The 25,179-nt window shown below is 39.7% G+C and overlaps 1 pseudogene; it reads left to right on the forward strand.

Annotated features, from left to right (window-relative positions):
* Positions 1-270: 270 nt before the first annotated feature.
* LOC109463555 lies at positions 271-3,035 on the forward strand (annotated as a pseudogene).
* Positions 3,036-25,179: the final 22,144 nt, after the last annotated feature.

Below are 25,179 nucleotides of genomic sequence, written 5' to 3' on the forward strand. Positions count from 1 at the left end.
ACAGGAGATAGATTTAAACAGTAACAAAATAACCAACATACCACTTGGAACATTCGCAACTCTAGCCAAGCTCGAATATTTGTACCTGATTAGGAACCAGCTGACAATGATTCAGTCTGGTACATTCGCAAACATCCCGCAGCTCAAAAAAATATGGCTGCAACAAAACCCAATAACAGAAATTCAACCTGGCGCATTTGCGAAACTCCCTCAGCTCAAATGTCTGGGGCTGGGCTACCTCAAGATAACAGCAATTCAGTCTGGTGTATTTAAAAATCTACCACAGCTCGAAGATTTGCAAATGGAATGCAACTTCGCGATAACAGTGATTGAGCCTGGTGCATTTCAAAATCTGTTTCGGCTCCAAATGTTATCCATATCCACAAACTCGATAAGGAAGCTTCAGGCAGGTACATTTGCAAATCTTTCCCGGCTCGAAGATTTGAATCTCCTCTGGAACCGGATAAAAACTATTCAAGCAGGTACATTTGTAAACCTACCCCAGCTGAAAACGTTGCGGCTGAGTCAAGGCCTAATAACAAAGATTCAGGCTAGCACATTTGCAAACCTACCCAGGCTCGAAACGTTGACTCTGAACGACAATAAGATAACAAAGGTTGAGGCAGGTGCATTTGCAAACCTACCCAGGCTCGAAACGTTGACTCTGAACGACAATAAGATAACAAAGGTTGAGGCAGGTGCATTTGCAAACCTACCCAGGCTCGAAACGTTGACTCTGAACGACAATAAGATAACAAAGATTGAGGCAGGTGCATTTGCAAACCTACCCCTTCTCAAAAAGTTGTGTCTGGAGATCAACCAGATAAATATAATTCAGCCCTCTGCGTTTGCAAACATATCACGGCTAGAGAATTTGGACCTTAGCTATAACAGGCTGAATGCTATTTCTCCTTCGGCGTTGTTGCCATCTATTACCACCATAAAACTTGACAGAAACCCCTGGCATTGTGACTGTAGAATGGTGCCCTTCAGGCTAAATACAACTAAATTTCCTTCATTCAAAGACCAGATAATATGTAAGAAACCCGTCATATTCATGTATAAGAAGCTCAAAGACGTCAATCCTGAAGAAATGACATGTGAAGAACCAGCCTACAGTGTCAACACTAACTGTTGATATCCAAACCTCATTCACCTCATCTGAGGTGTCAACATCTTCAGTTCGCAGCACAGAAAGCTATGTAAGCCATACAGAATTCTCTGAAGGCTCCACATCTGCAAATCCAAAAGCAGGTCATTTAGGCTCCACATCTGCCACACAGCCCCATGTTAGCCAATCAGAAAGTGCTAATAAGTCTCACAATATTATCGCTAAGTCTCGCTATCACCGGCAGTTCAAACAAAATGCTGGCTCAACAGCGCATCCTGCAGGCAAACCAAGCAAAACCATAGTCACGCCTACTTCTACTTCTCCCCTTACAATCACTCCGGAACAGAACCCAGAAAGCAGCAGTTCCCATGAATCTGCTTTCCCCCTACCTGTTCTCATTCGCTCTGTATTTGGTTCTGTAGCTTGCATTGTCATATTGGTCATCATCAGTTGTGCAGTGAGGTACGTAAGGAGAACAAAGATACCTCCTTCAGGCCTGGATGTTGGTAACAACACAAATACTATAACGTCCAGCGGTCTTGATCAGACAGGACAGGGGCAGTCTCAGGCCAACATTCAAACTATTAATGTTGGTAATCTGTCACCTGATGAAATGCTAGCTGCCTTAAAGTCAAATGCTATGTATGCAAAGAACACAGCATCTAACAGTGGCCATGATCAGACAGGACAGGGTCAGTCTCAGGCTAACACTCAACCACTGAAAGTTGGTAATCTATCTCATGATGAAATGCTAGCTGCCCTAAAGTCAAATGCTATGTATGCATCTAACAGTGGTCATGATCAGGCAGGGCAGGGGCAGTCCCAGGCTAACACTCAGCCTCTAAATGTTGGTAATCTGTCACATGATGATGTGCTATCTGCCTTAAAGTCAAATGCTATGTATGCATCTAACAGTGGTCATGATCAGGCAGGACAGGGACAGTCTCAGACCAACACTCAACCTCTAAATGTTGGTAATCTATCAAATGATGAAATGCTAGCTGCCTTAAAATCAAATGTTATGTATGCAAAGAACACAGCATCTAACAGTAGCCATGATCAGACAGGGCAGGGGCAGTCTCAGGCTAACTTACAGTCTCTAAACGCTGGTCTATTACATGATGGAATGCTAGCTGCATTAAAGCCAAATACTATGTACGCAGGTGAGCGATCACAAGCAAAGAGCCCAATATCTACCAATTGTCCTGATCAAACAGGGCAAGGCCAGTCTCAGAAGACCATCACTGAAATTAAGACAAACAACACAATTAACGTAATGACCTGTGATCATTATTACCAGTATGAAGATATTGACAACCATCATGTTCAGACAACAGAGGACCAGTCCTGAATGACTGAAATTAATACAAACTCCGTAACTAGTGTTCATGATGATTAATATAATGAAGAAATGAACCTACATGATCTGGTAGGGCAGTGCCATCACTGAATTCTTAGATTCTAAAAATCTATTGTTTTAGATTGAGAACTGAGAACAATTATTGTTTTAGTCCGATAACTAGACTCAGAACTAAGAACAATTGTATTAGGTTGAGAAGTGTCTGTTATTATTGTTGTGTTGGAGACTGATGTTTTTATTGTTTTAAACTGATAAGAGCTACGTTGTTTTAGACCAATTATTGTTTTAGATTGAGAGCTGAGAAATATTATTGTTTTAGAATGAGAACTAAAAACAATATTTGTTTTAGACCGGTAACTGAGGAGAATTCATGTTTTAGACTGAGAACCGAGGGCAATTGCTGTTTAAGACTGAGAACAATTATTGTATTAGATTGAGAACTGAGGACAATTATTGTTTAAAACTGAGAAAAATTATTGTATTAGATAGAGAAATGTCTGTTATCATTGTAGACTGATGTTTTTATTGTTTCAGAATGAGAACTCAGAACAACTGATGTTTTAGATGGAGAACTGAGAACAATAATTGTTTTGGATTGAGAACTAAGAACAATTAATGTATTAGATTGAGAACTGAGAACAATTATTGTTCTAAACTAAAAACTAAGAAAATTATTGTATTAGATTGAGAAATATCTGTTATCATTGCAAACTGATGTTTTTATTGTTTTAGACTGAGAACTGACAACTTGTTTTATTTAGACTGAGAAATGAAAACGGTTATTGTTTTAGACAGAAAACTGAGGACAGAATTGTTTTAGATCGAGTACAATTATGCTTTTACATTGAGAACTGAGAACAATTATTGTTTTAGACTGTTATCATGATTGTAGTGTTGGAGACTGGTGGTCTTATTGTTTTATACTGAGAACTGAGAACAATTATTGCTATAGACTGAAAACAACTATTGTTTTAGATTCGGAGTTGTCTGTTATCACGATAGTGTTAGAGACTTTGCGTCGGCAGATCTTCAGAGACCATTGCCATTATTTGTTTTATATTTCATATTTGATCAATGCAGCAAATAAAAATCAACATAACGTAATACACCCAGTACATGGACTGGTTTGTTGCAGGTAGACATCAGAAATGGCTGCAAAGCTCCAATCTTAGCTGCACTGGGGGGCATATACACCCAGTATTAAGCCCTGATTTTCATTCCAAACACCACCTAGCGAAACTATGCCAACATACAACATACAACAACTAACTAGGCATATAACAGAGTTCGGCAGAAATTATCTACTCACACTATCGGATGAGACTAGTAAGTTAAAAAAGTTAAAGCCCTCCCTCAACCATTAGCATGGCCGCATATGGCGGCGCCCATTTTGATATCACATACGATAACACTTGAGTTGACCCGAAACTTTTCAAGTCATTCATTCTAACGCGTTAGGGCCTCTTTATATAGTGTTTCTCAACAATATATCTTTACATACGGTGATTCTGCTTTCTGACACTTTTCAAGCCATGCCTTGTAACTGAAGGTTCAAAGTTAGGACCACCTCGTGTGCTGTTCTCCAGAGAGCAATCTTAGGGAAACATTTTTTTACCACCAAGAATATGCTCGAGTCGCTAAATGACTCTTTATTTAACGTAACTTTTCAAGTCATACTTGAAAGCATCGTTATTTGATGTTCTTCGTGGATCAATTTTGGGTCAACCTTTCTTTTGCACCACCAGAGATGCGCTGAGTCTCAGAATTGATGCTTGCTTTTCTGGAATTTTTCAAGTTATGCTTTCTAACCTCATGAGTTGTTCCCCATGCAGGGAGTAATCTTAGGACCATCCTTCTTTCTTACCGCAAGAAAATTCTGCTGGAGTCGTTGATACAATAATCGCGATGACTCATACTTTCCCAACACCTTCGCCTCGCACCCTAAGACGATTACACTCACAAATGGCGTATATTAGAATCTATTGCCTGCGTTTTCCGCGCTTTGTCTTCATATTCTGCCAGAAACGCCACGTCTTGTTTCCATACCGCTAGATCAACCCTCCCACTGGTAGCACCACAGTCGCGCTAATGCCGACAGAATTTAATTAAAGCACCTAAGTGTCCACCTAGGTGAGAACTCGCGAGGTGGTTTATCAGATTTTTGGTCTCCTGCATGCCTAACGTTGCCGCCTGTCAGCCCATCTGTCATCATTGGCGTCTCCTAAACTATCTTACCACCTGCCGCCTGAGCAAACGTTCACGAACTTCGACTTCAAAGTTGTGAGGCAGAATATGTTTCACACTGGGTAAGCTAAAGACAGACAAACTCTCGATTACAAATGCCATGATGATCTAAATGTCTATAGAATCGGGACACAACGCATTGGCGTATCATTGACGCCTCTTTAGCTGAAGTTGTAGGTATATTAAAATCTATGATTAACTGCGGTTCAAATTCCGTAATTTGTTCGGGCATCTTTTCTACCTGTATGCATTGTTTTTTTCAACTTATTATTTTTTTTATTCCTCTGTCCTTGGTATTTTCTTCACCGCTCCCCCTTTCTTTAAACCTTTTTATGTTTGACTTTCCAGAAGGAAAGTATATTTTTAGTCCGTTTCTTCTTCTTCCCCTCCAAAAAATAAGGTCAATGACCTGGACCAGACGGCTATCACCACGGTAACTTGTGCTGTGGCAGACACACTGTAGTGTTGGGTTACATTATGTAGCAAGTATCAGGACAGAGTTGGACTCGTGTCGCCACATACTCTCTCTCTCTCGGCTTGTCTTCGCCACATACTAGTATGTGGATATACTAGTATATGAGTAAGACTAAACAGAGCAGTAGCTCGTCAGCCTAGGTTATTCAATCAATTTCAATTTTATTCAATCAGACAAAATCATACAAAATTAGGGAATGCTAATGCACCCTTGAATTGTGCATTCGATTTTTTTTACAAACAATTGCTTAAAAATAAACAAGTAAACGGAAACTCACTATATACAAATATGTACAAACACCATTCAATCTACAACAGGAAAGGACAGGCATGGCCCGATGAACCATTATCACTGTCATTGTAAAGTCTAATACTGCAAAATATTCAAGGAAAACATTATGCATTTGCTTTGCATTTTTAGCGTCTATTTCACACACAAAAGCCCAACGGATTTGTATCGATTTTGAAATTCGTTTATCTTCCTTTGCGACGTGTTGAAGAATTAGTCGTCAGCCAGGATGTCTCAATAAACAACATCAATAAGTCAAAGACACGTCTTAGAGACTTAAATAGGCATGGGGCCGGTTTGGGGGCTGAAAAGCATAACTGTGAAATTATCTTAGCCGCGCAAAACTACATCACAGAAACAAAACGCTTCTAGTTGTATGTGTCCTGCTATGCTTTCCTTCTCTTCTGGGATGGGAGGTTTGACTCGTGCTATCCATAATTTTTCAAATGTCTTGTTAACGCTATTTTTTCTATTGTAAAAGTGGTAAAAGTGTGAGTTGTACCTAACCTTTTATTTGTACTCATCACTGTGCTTCTGAATAAAAAAAAATATTTCCAACCATTGCAGGACACACTGAGAAATACGCCTTGTATTCAGTTTTGCGATGGCAAAATACACTGTCATTATAATAAACGCGTACTGCGAATCTGGTCGTACATGTAGATATGGTTGAACCAAACGTTTAAAAATGTATAGAAACGTACTGTGAACTGACGAAATAACTGAATTCTATTTCAATAGTTTTTCATTTTTTTTACATAATTCTTATAAGGGTGCAGTCACGATGACAAAAGTATCTGACAGATGTTTGTAAAAGAAGGTTACACAAATTCCCCCCCAATTAACACGAATTTTTTGGGTGTTATTACTTATATCTTACTTTCCTTCTACAATGCACGGGTCATTAAAAAGCTAGGGTAGTATTGTGCTTTATCTTTTGCTCACACTTGTGCAGAACTACGTACATTTGGGACTGTCGCTGCCATAAATTCTTTTTTTATATTCCAACACTCACAAGACGTGGTGACGGCACACTCAAGTTTTTTCAACTCATATTAATGCCGCCATCAACACGGGGGACAATGAAATACTCATGTTCACGTGAGCGAAGTGAAGAATGTCGTGTAAAGTGCCTTTCCTAAGGGCACAAGATCTGTGACATGTCAAGACTCGAACCCGGGACCTCTTGGTTCCGAGGCGAGCACTCTGCCGCTACGCCACACGACCCCACAAACTACGTACATTTGGGACTGTCGCTGCCGTAAATTCTACCTCAGATACCTCGATGACAGTCCATCAGTTTTACGACTATTCCCTGGACTGGTTAACATGGATTTTCTGCCGTAAAACGTTCATCAGCCAGTTAATAACGAGCTCAGATTTTCAGTAGTTTACGACCGCCGTAAAACGTCATCGTTATGCAATCCAGCGTGATATTTATGACGAGTAAAGCTGTACACTGGGCGTAACTGTCGTAAATTTGAAGACGACGAGCTAAGTGTCTATCTGTCTTGCTTTACAGTAAGTCATAGTTACAACGTGCTGCCTGTGTGTCTGATTTATTGGTGTTTTATCTAAATATCATGATGGCAAATCTTTATTCTAGTTGCTGATAAAATTTTGTGGTTATCAGGATTGCGAGAGACGTTTTGAGGAACGATCATAATAAAGTTTTACGGCTTTTTTTCTTGTGTGTAAACATTCATGTTGACATATTGGTGATTCCATTGATATTTGATTTTTATCAGTGCATTCCATGCAAAATAGTTGCTAAGTTAAATTTCGAATCCCCTTTCCCAAGATTGATTAAAATTACTACGTTTGTCCACTTTTGACTACTCCGAATTGACTTCATGGATGAAAGTTCTGGACTGTAAATAGTGTATTTAAGGAATTGTGTTATTTTACTCCATGCTGTTAACTTTTTAATGTCGTTGAACGTTTTTCTTCGATTGTAATACATGTATGCATATATGTATGTAATGTGTAGACCACAGGAAGAATACCCTCTTTTGAGGCTAATTGTTCATCTAAAATAAAACTCAAATAAAATCAATAAAAAGCTCAATTCACTGCTGATACGAGCATGCACGTGCACATACAATGAGAAAAAAGATGCCTAGTCACCAAGTTTGGGAGTTATCAAACAATTGTCCTCCCTTTGAAGAGCATTAAAGGCATCCAGTGCAGTTTTTAAGGCTTGAAAACCTGATTTTTCAAAGGCAACATTCTAGTCATTAATCTACATACTAAGTTGAAACCACACTATCCTAGTGTATATTAACCCTTATGGAGCAAAAATTCCCGAAATTCTGACGGAACATGGTTACTTGAAGGGCCTTTGGCTGATTTTAGGGCACCGCCCAGAAAAGAAAGGACTCGTCTTGGGCTCGTTTTAAAAGCCCAAAGTATGAAATGCTGACTCAAATGTGCTAATGTAAAGCAGCATGTGTCAATATCACAAAGATTGCCTTATTCAGCATATTTCCAGTTTTGCTGTCCTGAAATTGCATTGGATGCCTTTAAAGAACACCGTGTGAAGTTTCCAGATTGCCGTACTTTGGCGGAAAGCTTCGCGGTTCTTGATGTTTTTCGTGCGGAGATTTCAGACGATCCCCCGAGCCTGCATGAGAAATTTTGTCTGCCGCTCAGCTGCGAGCTCAAACGATAAGAAAGACCGTGAAATAAATCTTCAGGTCTTCAGAGAAAACTTCTGGCACGAATCAAAGACTGCGTGTGCACCGGCTTAAAGATATCGTGGGCGGTCTAACAAATCATGCAAATGAGGAAAATTCTTCTTCGCAGATACCGTCTTGCTCACAAAGAAGGAATACTGATCGTTATTGGAATTCGGGAATGCATGAGATGCGTGGCCTGTTTCTTATTCCAGAGTTGGTGCCATGCCAAAAGAGAGTTGCTGTGAGTTTTATGTTCGATGTTTTTATCTGTTCCGAGAAGAATTGCTGTAGATCGTATGGTGGAATTGAAGAACGTGAAATGTATTTCCCGTTTTTCATTCATGTTGGTGGTATGCCAAAAGAGTGCAGGGTTCTATTCTATGTACAACTTCATTGTCTTCTCAATTCTCAGACTGATCTAAACAGCTTCTACTTATTCAGCTTATGATTTGCCAGTTTCAGTTGGTATTAAAAGAGTGTGGTTTATTTATAGATTCTTCCTAAAGTCTCCTCGAAAGTTTTCAAGATTCTTTCAAGAAAGGATAGTGAATTGCAACTGAGGAATGCAGATGTACTGCGCGTTTCTTCTTCCAAACTTGGTGCCATGCCAGAAGAACAGATGCAAAGAAGTTTGATGCTCATATTGCCATTCTTCTCGACCCAGTGAACCTTGCTGAACATATGACACCAAGGACAAATTGTTTCATAGTAAAACATTTGTCATTCCCAGTCACTGATGAAAGATACTGGACTGACCATGACTTTTTGGAGAATGTATCAAGTTGCTTGACATGTTTTGTATCACCAAGAGTTGGGGTTACGGGATGCCTAGCCTTCATCAATGTATAAAAGATTCCTCTTTTTTACGTTTACTAAATTCTACAGCGAGTAGAATATTCATCATCATGACGTTCAGATTCTCTGTCTTCCCGACTTATTGACCCTGGTTGAGCATATAATATCAGAGACAAATTGTTTCATGGCAAAGATCTCTCTTTAGAAGTTTAATAGAATCCACAGTGACTAGAATATTCAACGTCACAGTGTCCCAGCGTTGGATTTGATGTTCATTGACTCCTGTTGACCTTCTGAAGCCCCAGGCATCTTGCCAAGGGGCTGCAAACATTAACACACTTCCCGACTCTTCATGAAATCTGCATCCGCTGGTTGAGCGTGTGACGCAAAAGACAATTTTTTAATACTTGTAGCAAAGATCCCTAAACCCCTAGAAGTAGGCCAGAACTTTTACCAGATATCACATGGTATAGAATATTCAACGTTACAGTGTCATGGCGCTGAATTTAATGTTCAGATTCTCTGTCTTACCGATTCACTGACCCTGGTCGAGCATGAGACACTTTTTTTCACACTAGTAGTAAAGGTCCCTAGCTCTTTAGAAGTTGACCAGATTCCACACAGTGACTAGAATATTCAACGTTACAGTGTCATGTATTTGCTGTTCAGATTCTCTGCCATCCCGATTCACTGACCCTGGTTGTGCATGTGATGCCAAAAACTTTTTCAAACTAATAGTAAAGGTCCCTCTTTACTAGTTTACTCAAAGATTCTATGTATACAGCGAGTAGAATATTCAACGTCAAGGTGTCATTGCGTTGAATTCGATGTTCAGATTCTCTGTCTTACCGATTCACTGACCCTGGTTGAGCATGAGACACTTTTTTCATACTAGTAGTAAAGGTCCCTAGCTCTTTAGAAGTTGACCAGATTCCACACAGTGACTAGAATATTCAACGTCACAGTGTCATGTCGCTGTATTTGCTGTTCAGATTCTCTGCCATCCCGATTCACTGACCCTGGTTGTGCATGTGATGCCACAAACTTTTTCAAACTAGTAGTAAAGGTCCCTCTTTAGTAGTTTACTAGATCCTACGCATACAGCGAATTAAATATTCAACATCAGAATGTCATGGCTCTGAATTCCCTGTCCTTCAGATCCACTGACCCCTGTTGTTCGCCTGAAGCCTGCCGAGAGTCTGCAAACATTAACACACTTCCCGACTCCTCATGAAATCTGCATCTGCTCTTCGGAGCTCCACCCTGGGGACTCCGCAGACATGGTGGCTGCTCGGTGAGTAATGGCGACGGGCTAATAAAGATAATTGGAAACATGTCAAGTTGTTGAAACAAATGGCGGGCGAGAGGGAGGGCGATTGATCGCGCGACCTGGCGCGCCAGCGTTGTAGGGGGGCGGCATGGATTAACACGAGTTGTCGTGGGTCGTTGTTGTATCCAGAAGTTATCATGCTTTATCTAGAATCATGCTTTATGATCCTTTATCTAGAATCATGCATATGGTTTATTCAGAACCATGGTTTAACCAGAACCATGGTTTATCCTGAACCATGCTATATCCAGAACCATGATTTATCCAGAGCCATGCCTTTTCCAGAACCATGCTTTGTCCAGATCTATGCTTTATCCAGGACTATGTTTTATCCGGAACCATGCTTTGTCCAGAACCATGCTTTAGCAAGAACCATGCTTTAGCAAGAACCATTCTTTATCCAGAACCATGCTTTAGCAAGAATCATGCTTTATCTACAACCATGCTTTATTCACAACCATCTTCAAGCACGGTTCTGGATAGCTCATGCGTATCCAACCATATCCCAGCCTCCAGTCGACCTACAGCCGAATGTTTAAAACATTTTGAAAAATTCGACTGGCACATCCAACTACCTACCTCGCAAAACACCAGCCAGCCACAGCCGACCTTGCTCCCGACCTACTCCAAGCCCTTGTTTGAGTTCGGCAGTGTTCCTGAGACCATATTCGGCTATATCTATACATGTGACAGGGGCTTTAAAGACAGGTTCCTATGCACATTTTGCAATACTTTTATTGAGCTTGTCAAACTAGTTTGGGCACATCGGCAAGTTAAGTCCGTAACATTACTGCATAATCCTTCGATAAATGACTGCGAGTCAAGTGCTGCTCACTTTGAAAGTTGTTCAAGGCCGCCGTCGGATCAGCTGACTTCGAAATCATCTCAAGTTCAACATCGATTCGGTAAAATCGAACTTGTCGAGTTGAGTTACAAGTCATCCGATGATTTCCACCGATGAGGATTCTTTCTGGCGGCTCTCTTTGTCCCTGCGCCAAGATTGCTGTAAGCACGATCAATTAAACCACGAATAAGATGTTAATCCTAAGCTTATTCGATCGCTCCCGAGGCAATGCATCGACTTTTGCAGCGTTTAGACGATCAGAAAGAGATTAGGGAGGCAATGTTCCGATGTTCAATAGAATAAGAAATGGCTACGGTTGGATTTGGAGACATTGATTTCAATGAACCTTAAATTCAAGGTGGATCAGCCCAATCACTGTGTAAGTTGTACGGGACAAATTTGGTCGTTACAAGGTAGATTTCTGTACCTTAAGTATGCAAATAAAGGGGCTCTTTTTGTTATGTCTATATAATAAATAATGACTGAGGTTGAAATTTTCGACATTGATTCTACATAGAGATCTAATAAACCCCAAATTCAAGGTGGATCAACCCAATCATTGTGTAAGTTGTATGGAACAAATTTGTTCGTTACAAGTGAGATTTCTGTATCTTAAGCATGCAAATAAAGTGGTTCTTTTTGTTATGTCTATATAATAAATAATGACTGAGGTTGAATTTTTTTACATTGATTTGTAATGAGCTCAAATTCAGGACGGGTAGACCCAATCACTGTGTAAGTTATACGGAACAAATTTGTTCGTTACAAGTCAGGTTTCTGTACCTTAAGTATGAAAATAAAACGGCTCTTTTTGTTAGGTCTATATAATAAAGAATGACTGAGGCTGGATTTTTTAACATTGATTCTAACAAAGCTCAAATTCAGGACGGATAAAGTCTATAATACTGTGAGTTGAACAGAAGAAATCGTTCGTTACAAGCTTTCCTTTTCTAAGACTAGTTACTATTGCATTAGTCCATTTAGATGGGAACGTCAAGCTATAGACGCAAAAGCTCTCACGTAAAAAAGAATCGCACACTTATAAAGATGAAAACTTGAAAAAAAGCCTTATGCTTCACCTCAATTAAAGATGACAGCTCGCCCTATTTCTTTTCTATTTAGTAAATCACATGTGCCCTTGCAAAGAAATGTTCATCAATTCTCATCTTTATGCTTGCCTTAGTTTTTTGCCCCGTTTCTTCTTCTCCTACTCCAAACACATAAGGTGAACGACCTGGCCAGATGGCTCTCACCATGGTAACTGGTGCTGTAGCAGACATCCTGTGGTGTTGGGTTATATTATGTAGCAAGTTGGAGGGGCTGATCACCATGCACTAGTATATGAATGTGTTTGAGTAAGAATTATCAGTTTTTTTTGGGGGGGGGGGATAGACTCTAGGATAGACCATGTGGAATTTGCTTACGATTTGTTTAAATGTTACGTTTCTAGTTTTACTTTAATGTTAAATTAAATTATTTTGTATTTTTCTTAACCTTCCCCACTGAACATTCTAAACAGGCATTTACTACATGTATATAGTGACAATCCTTTGTACATGTAACTCAATATTCCAACACGGAGACGTCAATGTAAATGATTTAAGTGCCACAGAAGAGTCAAACAAGGCTCCGGGCGTCGCCAAGTGATGCATAATGCCGTCTGAAGTATCGAATAAATGTCAGGTCTTCTGTCCCGTTTGTCGCTGTGATAAATGATCTGAAAGATATCCCTGACCTTTGACTTATGCAAATGAGCACGAATCCAATATGGCGTTCATGTTGAGAATATTATTGAGATTTATCGATGTGAAATGATGAATGCTGTTTTTATAATGTCTCATCGGCTGCTTTTATAATGTATTATAGTCATTACAGAATATGAAAGAATATCATTGTTTGCGCCAGGTATCGCCATTTCTGTCTGTCATACTGTAAACAAAAATCTAACTGTACTGGCACTGAAAAATCTGGCTAATCACATTATGATATAGTCATACAACACAAAATAGACAGAAAATAGTCTAATTTCATTCCGGCGTTATAATTGGACGATGCAGAATTTTCTCGAATTCTAAAATCATTGGCACCAGTAACTAATTATTTTGGACGTCAGAATCAAACAAGAATTATTTGCTTAATACTTAAAAAAGTCATTTGCATATGAATGAGTGAATATGAGTGAAGGGTTTTCCCGTCATAACTCCGGCTGCCGTATCTCCTCCATATTCAGACGCTGACAGAAAGTGGTACCATCCGTGTTCAACCTTTTAATAAAAAACTAGAGAAAGTTACCCACGTTTTTTCACTGAACAATTTTCTGCTACGTTCATTTTGGTGATTCGACTCAGAAACTTCCGCGCGGAGGGATATGGGATCGCTGGTGTGTGAGAGAAAACCAGACGGGAGTCAGTCTTCTCAGTGACAGCGTTCGGTGTGGTTTGGGGTTTGTGTTCTGGTATTTTGTTTTCTCTTGGTCGCCGTTTTCTTGTCAGTTCTCTCCTATAAACTCTCCCTATGTGTTTGTGACACCACTGAGTCTTCGTACAAGGCATGATGGCTCGTAGCGTTGAAAATTTTCATGCATTCTGTGGTCTTTGATAGTTGAAGTTGATGTGACCGACTGACCGCCATCTTGGGGTGGGCATTTTCTCTTTGTCCTTGGCTTCGCGTCCGGACATGTCCGTGGCTTGAGGCGCTACTTGTGCCACTTGGTTTCTTGCTGTTGCTTGATTTTTGCTCATATGTTTAGAAACATGGTAGTGTTGTTTCTTTGTTGGAAGATTTTATAGACGTTATCCGATACTCGTCATATCTACTGGCGCTTGGAAACATCTCCCTCTACTTTTACTTCTACACGATACTAAGCAACACCCCATCTCGCGCATTCGTGGTTTCTATTTTCTTCTAGAATAAGGGAAATATTTTTGTTATTCAATACGGCTAATACCACGGCTGCATTTAGTTGTCAAATAAAGTAATTACAATCTCATTCAATGTGAAAACGTAGAATTTGAATGTCCTTATATTTGTGTCTCTCCACAACTGGACATTACTGGAATTTTTGCCGGTATACATACAACCAAGGTGGCTCAACAAGCCAGGGGACTTTTTAAAAGCATGAACATTGAAAACAAAATAACACTTATACTTCTATCATCAGTCTTTAAATGTTATGAGAATACCATTTTTCGTTGTACATGTACAGTATCTGGAACCATTTGCACTTGGTTACCTAGGTCAACTTGCAATGGAAAAACTCTGGAGATTCCAGCCAGCTCGGGGATATTTTACGTTAGGCAGGGCCAAAATCTAACCCACTGGTCAGCTTCTTGGAAACCCAGACCTCGGGGACCGGTTTTTTAAACGGATGGAGCTGATTCAGTGTAGCTAGATGGGCTGGCTGGAAGATTCATTTTTTTGGCTTTGTTTAAAGCAATTTTTTTGCCTGAAAAAACATGTTGCCAATGTGGTTCTGATAGACGATAAAATTAAGGTGGCTTGCAGCGTTTAGTGCAACTGCAGACAACCTGTATGTGCTTTGGAAAGCGACGCAATGTCTTCATCTTGCTGCTTAGTGATGACAACCTTTTTTCCTGAGTCAGATGCCCCCCCCCCCCCAAGCATCTGTTTCACTTATCTCACTTGAACTTCCGTTGGCAGGCACTTTCTCCATCATCCTGAAACTTTATTTTTCCACTACATTTCTCTTCGTAGACTTTCTAGAGAGCCATGCCGGTTTTTTCCTTGCCCTTCGGCATTCTGACACACAGGTACACAGTGTAACACACGTGGTGAACTGTGCTACGTAGTATGAGGAAGTTTATATATGCCCCCTAGATACCTTATTGCTTTTAGCAGTGTAAAATTTCAATGTAGACAATAGCATACTTTCAGTAGCAAGTCATGTGACTAGTAACTGTTATATGAAGCTGCGAACACAATACAATCATAGCCATTAGAAGACTATAATTCGTAAGATGAGGCCACAAGGCGCACATTTTAACCAATACGAGTATTATACTTTCAGTAGCACGTTACATGACTAGTATATGAAACCGTTAACACAATATAGCCATAGCCATTACAAAACTATAACTCTAAGGTGACTCCACTAGGCACAGTGACCGTTCTTATGAAATTACATTACAAGGCGATACTCCAAAAATTACGCCACCATGCCCGCTTCGCATACTGTGATTCTTGATTTTTTTCACTGTACTTTTATGTTCACTGTTTTCACTGCCACCTCAGAACCGTGAACTTAATACTGTTAACAAATAATTCTTGGACTAGTTTCCCTATCTGGCAACGTTACCAGAATGTTAAAATCCGAACACAATATAACCATCATCATTACTGTACTACAATTCTCTTATATATAGTGAGATGACGCCACAAGGCGCAGTTCTTAAGCAGCGTAAAACTTCAATGTAGACAATATCATACTTTTAGTAGCACGTTACGTGACCAGGATATAGAACTGTGAACACAATATAGCCATTACAAGGCGATACTCCAAAAATTACGCCACCATGCCCGCTTCGCATACTGTGATTCTTGTTTTTTTCACCGTACTTTTATGTTCACTGTTTTCACTGACACCTCTATACCGTAAACTTACCATTACAGCTAACAATTCTTGGACTACTATCCCTATCTGGCAACGTTACCAGAATATTATTAAGCAGCGCAAAACTTAAACGTAGACAATATCATACTTTCAATAGCACGTTACGTGACCAGGATATTGAACTCCGAACACAATATAACCATCATCATTACTGTACTACATATCTATAATACTGTCTATTATATATAGTAAGATGACGCCACTAGGCATTGCGACAGTTCTTATAAAATAAGCAGTGTAAAACTTCAATGTAGACAATATACATTCAATAGCAAGTTACGTGATCAGGATATTGAACTGTGAACACAATATAACCATCATCATTACGATGCCCTTACGGACGGTAATTTCCTCGGTGTAGACTTACTCTGGCTTACACCCAGACGCGAGTCTGATCCGGGACTGGAGAAAAACAGTTAAAGCCGATCCTCAGGGTCACTGGAAAGCAATTTGGCGCGCTGAAACTCCCGAGGAAGCGGCGGCACATGTTATTAATATATTCCCTCTTTTCTCACCCGAGGGACAGCGCTTTCATGTCTTTGGTCGTAAACTGGTGGTATATACGTCAGTTGGAAGCTACCAGAGACTTATAAAAACCCTATAGGCCACACTGTTTTCTTTGGAAACCATCCATATAATCAAGTCAAAGTTTTCAACCATACTGTAACTGTAGATCGTAAACAAAACAATATTGCTTTTAGTACTCGAAAGATGACAGATGGAAACTTACGTAAAGAATATGATACCAGAGGAAGGGAAGTAGGGCTCGGATTACACCCTCTTCTCATCCTGGGGACAGCGCTTTCAAGTCTTTAGTCGTAAACTAGTGGTATATACGTCAGTTGGAAGCTACCAGAGACCCTTTAGGCCACACTGACTTGATGATTACATTAAAAAAAAAGAACAAAGTTTGTACTCATACTGTAACTGTAGATCGTAAACAAAACAGTAAGTCAGTATTTTTTCTTTAGGTATATAATCCAGCATTGATAACAAACTTCAGCACTTCCTCGAATGACAAGTCGAAACTAGGGAAAATGATATGATACATAATACGTATGACATACACAATCACAAATAAATATACAAACAGCAGAGCAGATAGAATCCCTTTTGAAACCTGCTTCCTTCCTAATACAATACGAACACTCTTTCTACCAACTACGCCAAGGCACTAGTATCCATTCAGATTTATTGCCCTGTATAATACGAGTACACGCCGTGAGTTGTACTCGGCAATATCAGCTGGAGTTTATTGCGGAAGGAAAGCCGGCGGGAAGTTCCGCTGTAGAAAGATAACGCCATACCCACTACACCAAAGCACCAGTATCCATTCCGATTAGCACCAGTGCTGCGCGCAGTGACATTTCTGGCACCTATCCATGACCATGAGCTGTTCTTTTATTTTGTATTCATTGTTTTGCACTTAAAAATAAAATGTAACAATTGAAAGATAAATAGACATGCATGGGAAGTTCCGCTGTAGAAAGATAACACTGTACACACTACGCCAAAGCACCAGTATCCGTTCCGATTAGCACCAGGTGATACTGGTTGTTATGCCGATGATATTAATTCATATGTATTAGTTTTCATGATAGTTTTTCATTAGTTCCTTTACATTTAGCATTTTGATCTTATACCTTTCATTTCGTGATTAAGTTCTAAAAAGCACCAGTATCCATTCTTATTAGCACCAGGGCGAATTCTGACACCTGTCCAATAGCAGTTGCAGTTGTTGATGTTCTTACATTTTACTAAAGGTGTGTGTTATATAATGGCTGAAAGCGGACGTTTAGCACCAGAGCTGTACACAGTAACATTTCTGGTACTTGTCCATGGACGAGCAGTTGCACTTGATGTTCTTGTGGCAATGGTCGGCAGTATCACAAGTATCCATTACGACCCCTTGTTCCGATTTCTTGTCCTGTATTATTGAGCACACAGTAGCTGAGGCAAGTTGTACTCGGCAATGTCAGTCGGAGTTTATTGCTTAAGTTTAGCACCAGAGCTGTACACAATAACATTTCTGGCACCTATCCATGGACGAGCAGTTGCACTTTTCCTTACAATGGTCGGCAGCATATATTCCGATTTCTTGTAAATACAAGTAATTTCATTTATTTTACACTCTGGTCTTTTGACCTGGTTTTCAGGTATCTCTGGTCTTTTGACCTGGTTTTCAGGTATCTCTGAGCCAATAAAATAATACTATAAATGGGAAAAATAACACACAATAATAATAATTTAGTATTACATAACAATCGTACATGTAGGTCTATATCATTGGCCACTCTATCCACAGGTTGATAGACGCCAGTTACAGTCACAGTGAGTTTTTGAAAGCCGTCAGAGTTGTGATATAATACGAGTACACTCCTCGAGTTGTACCCGGCAATGTCACCTGGAGTTTATTGCGGATGTAAAGCCGGTGGGAAGTTCCGCTGTAGGAAGATAACACCGCGGTTTCCTCAAAGCAGATTACAGCAGAATCCCGGGGATTCCCACCTAGCGTTTCAGGGGCCGCCTGGGACGGCTTCGGGCGACGGTTTGAAGATAAAACATTAACCGGTAACTATAGGCAGAGTTGGATTATGTTTTTCTGCACACCTGCAAGCACTATAAGTCAGACTTGATTATTTATCACATTTATTTAGTTGAGATAGGAATTTCGAGTCGAAACCAGTGATAACTGGAATAACTGGTGATAAGTCCTTATGGTGCGATTAATTAATTTTTTTTACTACAACAAGAATTCTTCTTCTAGTGAATTAATGAGATAAGGGGTCGCTATCTCATTAATTCACTAGATAGAGAAGTAGAATTCTTCTTCTAGTGAATTAATGAGATAAGGGGTCGCTATCTCATTAATTCACTAGATAGAGAATCAGTATTCTTCTTCTAGTGAATTAATGAAATAAGAGGTCGCTATCTCATTAATTCACTAGATAGAGTACATGGATTCTTCTTCTAGTGAATTAATGAGATAAGAGGTCGCTATCTCATTAATTCGATAGAGTACATTGATTCTTCTTCTAGTGAATTAATGAGATAAGAGGTCGCTATCTCATTAATTCACTAGATAGAGTTCATGGATTCTTCTTCTAGTGAATTAATGAGATAAGGGGTCGCTATTTCATTAATTCACTAGATAGAAAAATCAGAATTCTTCTTCTAGTGAATTAATGAGATAAGAGGTCGCTATCTCATTAATTCACTAGATAGAGATTCGGAAATCTTCTTCTAGTGAATTAATGAGATAAGGGGTCGCTATCTCATTAATTCCCTAGATAGAGAGTCAGTATTCTTCTTCTAGTGAATTAATGAGATAAGAGGTCGCTATCGCATTAATTCACTAGATAGAGAGTCAGTATTCTTCTTCTAGTGAATTAATGAGATAAGAGGTCGCTATCTCATTAATTCACTAGATAGAGATTCAGAAATCTTCTTCTAGTGAATTAATGAGATAAGAGGTCGCTATCGCATTAATTCACTAGATAGAGATTCAGAAATCTTCTTCTAGTGAATTAATGAGATAAGGGGTCGCAGGTTGTAGATGGAAAATCATATTACAGGGTAACATTTATCGGCATTAGAATTTGGTAATTCATATTTTCTGACATGTTCAAAGGACTTTAATTTTTCACGCGCAAATTTTTCACGCGCAAATTTTTCACGCGCAAGTTCTTCACGCGCAGAAAACCCGTTCCCAGCCTGGTTACCAAACCTATTATAGCTCCCTACTCCACTCCGTCCAAGATAAATAAACAACCCTTCCTTGGTCAGTGATACCTGCTGAGCAGCCAGGAGATAAGAATCAGCACATACTGAGAAGGCTGAGAAGGACCGTTAGGCTAATGGACAAGACAGAAGGGACCAAATTTCCAGACGGTTCAGCTGTAACCATCTCCAGACTACTAACTGCTTTGTCGAACTGCATCCCACACATTGCTGTGTTTGTATTTCAGACAGCTTATCATGCCTGATGAAATTCTGCTGAAAAACTCTGTATTGGTAACGTCACGCTGTGATGTAGATCATGGTGGCCAGTAGCCACCATTGTAAAATGCCAATCATACGGTACAGTAGCATTTGCCTTCTGATTGGTTAAAAACTGATAGAAAAAAGTCCAGTCAATAGTGCAGATAAAGGCACTCCTGACAAGACGGTCCTGTCAATACTACAATAGTCAATAGTCAATTGCAATGACCAAGAACAAACACCCCCGCTTGAAAATACTGTACATCGTGTAATAAAAATATGAGAAGGGGGCAGATCGGCCACATCGAGCAGACCTTATCTCATTTTTTCCGCTGAGAATTAATGTGATAAGACAGTTCCGAAAAGGCGACTTCAAGTCAATACATGGCCTCATGGATATCTTCGAAATCATGGGCACAGATAACAACCATACACTAATAATGAGATTGGGTTGAGTCCTATACTAAGATCGTACTCCTCGTTTCCCCGAGCTTCCTGTGTTCGGCTGTAGTTAACCTCAAAGCTATGTCTTACTTCCTCTCATGTCAGCGAAGTGGCGTTATCGGTGTCATTGATAATGCTGATATCCATGTATTAACTTGAAGTCGCCTTTTCAGAACTGTCTTATCACATTAATTCTCAGCGGAAAAAATGAGATAAGGTCTGCTCGATGTGGCCGTTTTAGGCAAGCTTTACTCATATGTGACACCCTGCAGTGACATCCCGGGATTCCGCATACTTAATGGAGAATACTGTGTACAGTATTTTTTGATGGTTACGTTTTAGGATAGCCTTGTCAACGGGCCGGCTTTAGCGGGGGGGGGGGTTCTGTTATGACCAGCTGCCCCCAAAGCTGACGACCCCTTATCTCATTAATTCACTAGAAGAAGATTTCTGAATCTCTATCTAGTGAATTAATGAGATAGCGACCTCTTATCTCATTAATTCACTAGAAGAAGAATTCTGGTTTCTCTATCTAGTGAATTAATGAGATAGCGACCCCTTATCTCATTAATTCACTAGAAGAAGAGTTTTGAATCTCTATCTAGTGAATTAATGAGATAGCGACCCCTTATCTCATTAATTCACTAGAAGAAGAACAAGATTTCTCTATCTAGTGAATTAATGAGATAGCGACCCCTTATCTCATTAATTCACTAGAAGAAGATTTCTGAATCTCTATCTAGTGAATTAATGCGATAGCGACCCCTTATCTCATTAATTCACTAGAAGAAGATTTCTGAATCTCTATCTAGTGAATTAATGAGATAGCGACCCCTTATCTCATTAATTCACTAGAAGAAGAGTTCTGATTCTCTATCTAGTGAATTAATGAGATAGCGACCCCTTATCTCATTAATTCACTAGAAGAAGAGTTCTGAATCTCTATCTAGTGAATTAATGAGATAGCGACCCCTTATCTCATTAATTCACTAGAAGAATGCGATTCCTGATTTCTCTTCTTGTAGCGAAATAATGTGATATGCTTCATACAACCGTTATCACGTCTGAAAGTAGTTATCACGGGTTTATGCTGAAATTGTTTTTTGAATTAAAAAAATGAGATAAATAGCTGAAGCTCTATAAGTCATCTATACCATATCTTCTTATCATATAAATACTGGAACAAAACCTTCTCTGGGGGATAATGTCCAGGTGCAAAGCTAGGTGCGACCGGTGGTGGTGCTAGAAACAGAGCGAAAATATCTGTACGTGAAAAAGTAGAAAAAGTGCTGACCGTCTTAGCATGTAAATGGTTCACTTGGGTATGAAAAGGCCCATTTGTCGGACCAGTCCCATTTTGATCGTCAGTATGGATGTGGATGTGGCTATGTCTGTAGGTGTATATTAGTCTTATTTCAGCATTGGTTGGTATACAGATAGACAGACACCAGAAGTACTTGTACAGCTCCGATTGTATCTGTACTACCTTCTCTCTCTTCTGTCTCAATCTCTCATATATATATGTCTATAATCTATTTATGTAATATGTTTATGATGGCACATAGAATGTCGAGCAAAAAATATAATGAATAGCAGGTCTAAGAAAGTAATTAATATCAAGCCCTGATTTAAATTAAAAGTAATATCGAACACATACATAGCGTTATTTAAAGCTACCCCATTGGTCTCCAAACTTACCGTAGCTATCTTTCGAATCGACATGTTATTCATTGCCATTGTTTACCATCTCCTCTTTTGATGTTCCCCTTTGGTTTTTATATATTTCCCGGTAGTTACATTTCTGCCACAAGGCAGGAGAACTCATATCTGCGCTACTTCAAAGGCCTCCCTAAGGCAAACTACAGTCGTTATAAGAACTCGTCTTTTGTTAACAACTTGAGAGGTACATCTGGTGTGTGAACGTTATGTCTCCCCGTAGCGAAAAACTGGTGATCCCGAGTGTGGGTTTAAGTCCGGAACCCCAGATGTGACTCCTTGGAACATTAACAGTGCACTTAGGCTACAACGATTCATTTTGTTGTTTCGTTTGGTTTGAAAAGGTCTAATTCTAGAATACACTTGTGGTGCTGCTGCAAACAAGGACACATCGTCAGTGATGTACCTGGGATCATCGGGTGTTTTGGGTCTTTCAACATCAGACACCCTCCTCCAGGCGACCTAGCCGGGGTGATCTGTCCCCGACTTGTGTCCAAGTAGCATTGTTCCATAAATCCCCCAACGGAACCACAGCCATCTTATAAGGCTCTTTCTGTCGCCTGAGATGTAGCCAAACGTTTTGTACGGTGGCTACATCTGTGTGAGACCGGACTGTTTCCGTAATGTTTGAACCACTCAAACCGCGGGAGGGTTTTTTTGTGGTGCTGTTTCTTTAACAATTCGTGTACTTGAGGTGTGGCTCTCCTCAAACTCGTGGCCTCCTTTTACGTCTCATCTAAGGCGACGTCCCTTGCCGACGCTAGATATTTCATTTATGTTGAGTAAGAACAACACGATGGTAAAGAACTGAGAGGGGAACTTGCAACTGGATCTGAATCTGTGTGTTACAAGAAACTCTGAAATTTCCGCTTTCTTCTTTTCATGTCAATCTTCCAATTTAGCAAACTTTTCTACAAACAAAATCCGAGGGCCGGCAACTTGTTTTGTTATGGCCCAACGGAAATGCACATCATCGCTGCAGGCTGTTTAAACATTCAACGCTTTCTAACAGGTTCTAAAGCAGCGAAGCACTGGCACTTATGGAAATCTATGGCGAAATCAAGGACCGAATTATGCACGCGTTTAACAGCCCAGTAGAAGGACTGACGCAGCAAAACAAGACGGTAGGGTTTCGCATTTATATTAATAATAAATGCTGCGGCAATGTCGAGCCTAATTAAGTTTCTCCCCCGAAGGACTTGGACGTGATGTTGAGACGCCTTGTTGAGAGAGGAGAGGCATTGACGAACGTTATACCGAAGGACGAAGTGACAGGCAAACATATTACCGTGATACTTTAAAGCGTTGGAAAGCAAACTGTTCTCCAACTGAAAAAGTAAATTAAAGTTAAAGGTTCAACCCAAACTCACAACTAAAAGGTCTCCTTGATAAGCTTTCATACAATCAACATCCGCCATCTTTCTTCAGTTATGAACTTCTGAAGGACATTCATGTGACCTGAAAGCCAAAGGTCATCAAGGATCATAAGGCGCATGAACTCTTGAGTCACTAAGCGTACGATGGTACGACGAATGTTACCTGAACCTGATAATCAACGGATGCCAACTTGTGTCCTGGCAAATTTTGACCTTGATACCGTCTTCAGTCAAGGGAGGCGTTGTTGCCTGTAGTGGGCAGATCTAGTCCCATCCTCCGTGCTTGTACATCCGCTTCCTCCAATGTTAATCAAGCCGGGTCTTGAATTGGCCAACAGTTCTACTGGAAACCATACTCTCAGGAAGTGAATTTCTGTTGTTCATTGTCCCTGCACTACATACTTGTGCTCTCATTCTTGTTTTTACCAGAGACACTTTATGCTTGAGACTATGCCCTTGTTGTTTTCTCCTTGCCAGAAAGTCCTTGAGCTAGATTCTTGCTCTACCCCCAACTCCATACCGCTCTAATTTAGAAGTGTTAAATTTTTACTTCTTACTTCCATCGTTTGCATCGTATCCAATGAAGCATGGATAGGACATTAGATATATCTATACTCGAAGAAATCATTGTAAGCCGAAACGTTATACAGTCTCATGTCTTATAAAATACATGTTCAAAATTCTAACGGCGTTCTTCATATAACGTATGTCCATTTGTTGGACGTTATTGGTGCTCTGTTTTTAAAAGCTGGTATAGTGATGTTCCTAGTTTCATTTTATTACCTTCAAATCAAACCAACATCGTAATAGACTGCCCAGCTACCAATATATATCTAGCTCTTATATGAAATAAATATTCATACACAGAAGAGACAAGATAGGAACGCATTCATCGCTTGGTTATAAAGATTTTATTACAATTCCATCATACAATGTTGGTAAAATCAATACATAATGGAGAAAAAGGACACTACCGCATGAATATGGAGTTTCACTCTGCGATAAGTTACATGGTAAGCACATGTCGTAAAACATCGTGGATGGAACAGGACACAGATATAATGTCGTCTTTGTAATGACTACCCGGAAGTATTGTTTTTGGTGCGGTGTCTGCAGGCTTGTGTGTATGCTTGTCCGGACAAAGTAGGTTGATAGCACGTGGGTGAGGGAAGATTGGCAGGCAGAATTGTAGGAGGTCAAAAGTTCGGACACAGGAAATTGAAGTTTCCAGAATCTGACCGGGAGCCAGCAGGAGCTAGAACTTGACATATGGGGGAATTGAGGAACCTTCCAATAAATTTAAGAAAATCCAAAGTACTTCCCAAAGTCGAAATTTCAAATTTCTCGCATTTTACTGTTATGTTTCTCACCCACTGTGTGCATATAAAATAGAACACATCTCCATTGTCTCTTGAATTCGTTAATTTCGTTTGCAAGGAAAGGATATAACTAATTTTAGGGCCAAATCTTGGGCCGTGATTATCAAGACATTTTGGTTATAGCTACACAGAACGGAATGGACAAGAAAAAATATTTCCCTCTCTTTTTTTAATTTCGCAGGACTTTTCGGGCTTTTCATGACGTAAATGTTTCTACGTCCAACATGATACACATTATGAATCCTGTTAACTTAAATGCATATATCATGATCATATTATGATCTTAAAATTTAATAACATAATATATACCTAAATATATAGCTATAATAAATTTGGCGATACTGTGGTGTCTACTATGAAAAATATTGAGATTAAATTTAGCAAAAATAAACCGTAGATAATAGACGATATCATAATAATATTATAATAACGAAAGCCAGTAACATATAATGTATATAGCTATAAAAATACGGCGGTAATTTTGTGTTTGCTACCAGTATTTTGATTTGATTTGTCGAAAATTACAAC

Source organism: Branchiostoma belcheri, unplaced genomic scaffold (assembly GCF_001625305.1).
Source record: "Branchiostoma belcheri isolate BF01 breed outbred unplaced genomic scaffold, Haploidv18h27 scaffold128, whole genome shotgun sequence".
In the NCBI taxonomy this organism is placed as follows: Eukaryota; Metazoa; Chordata; class Leptocardii; order Amphioxiformes; family Branchiostomatidae; genus Branchiostoma; species Branchiostoma belcheri.